The sequence below is a fragment of the Monopterus albus genome, unplaced genomic scaffold (genome assembly GCF_001952655.1).
Source record: "Monopterus albus unplaced genomic scaffold, M_albus_1.0 scaffold899.1, whole genome shotgun sequence".
NCBI lineage: Eukaryota > Metazoa > Chordata > Actinopteri > Synbranchiformes > Synbranchidae > Monopterus > Monopterus albus.
The window spans coordinates 4962-6574 of NW_018128779.1; positions in this window are offsets into that span (position 1 = coordinate 4962).

Genomic DNA, 1613 nt, shown 5'->3' on the forward strand with positions numbered 1-1613 from the left:
ATGTGAACAAGACTTTGTTACCATTTTATGAATTAAAGGGGAATTCAACCAAAACTAATATTTACATTGTAAAGGTAGACCTGGTTTTAAAAGGTTGTAATAACAAAAGTAAGGTTTTAAAGCAGAATCCTAGATTTTACTGGCTATTTTAAACATATGCTACAGTCATAAAATTGAGTTGAGCCCCAATATCCATAAATTGATCCCTTCAAAATTTATTTAAAACTCCTAAGAAAAAGAAAAGTCAAATTTTAATGTTATACTTCCCCCAAAAGACAACTAATATTTAAAACTCAAAGTAAAATGTAAAAATATAAAGTCTAAATTCCCTTTTATTTAAATCTTTTTTTTTATCCAAATTTGCGTCTTGGCCCATAAAACGTCTCCATCCTCCCTAGTCCAGCCACATTAGTATCTTTTGTTTCATCCACATTTTTCATCAGCAACCTTTGATTTCCAGATCCGCTGAACCAGACTTTGGTTCTTTGAGGATTTTTTGCATAAGCTTCAGTTAAAATGGCCCCATGACACTTTAGAAATAAAACAAAACCAAATCAACAATTCATGGGGCTGGACCCAGATGATCCCCCAAAACTATATGCCATAGTTATGGACATGTCGGTACACAGCTGTGGGTATTGGAGCTTTTTCTCATTTCACTGCATGCTCCCTGCGTTACTGCTGCATTTCTTATTTATTTTTAGCCATAGAGACAGAAAAAATAGTAATAGTAGACAAACGTATTGGTTTAAAAAAGATCTATTCACCTCCACCCACTGTATTTAAGACAAAATTTGATTTGGGTTTATATCAGCATTAGTGTACAGGATGGAGCAGAATCAGAACAGAAACTGCAAACTGATAATATTTAGTTCTGTCTTGAAATTTAATTCAAATGTGTTTCTATATGCTGCAAAGTGTTTAAAAACACTTTTGAGTATACTATTAAAACATAAATGTTCTTAACAAACAACCAAAAACTTTCCAAACTATTTAAAAGGTTTGAAAAATGCAATAAAAATAGTTTCTCTTAAAAAAAATTGTCAGGTGAGACACTGAGGTTTGGAAAAAGGGTGAAATTGTGGCATGGAAAATGTGTTGGAATCCTGCATCTTTGTCTCAGTCGTCTGCTGCATTGCATGCTGGTCCATTTGCCTTAGCAAAGAGATGTAAACATGATGTGGATAATTGCTTTTTTTTGGCTGATTTTATGTTTGTTTTTTACTGTGCGAAATCAAATGATAGAGGAAGACATAATGAGAGTCATATAATGGCTTTAATATTACTTTAACAATATTTATAGTAATAATAAATAACAGCATAGCACTGTTAAACATCCATGGTTTGACTACAGTGACCAGTTGAGACCAAAATAAAAGCTATGTATTGCAAAATTAAAACCACATTTCTGGCAAACTCAGTTGGTTCCTGTGGATGTTTGATTTACCAGTAAACATTAAGACGTGGTAATATGCCCCTACAGACCTTAGCCCAAAAAAAATCTAACAAAAACCATCATAGTGAAGCTGTTAGATGATCTTATTTAGTAAAGTTGTCTCACAATTAATGTGGTGATGAAGTGCTTCACATATCCCCTTTAAAAATCTCATTAG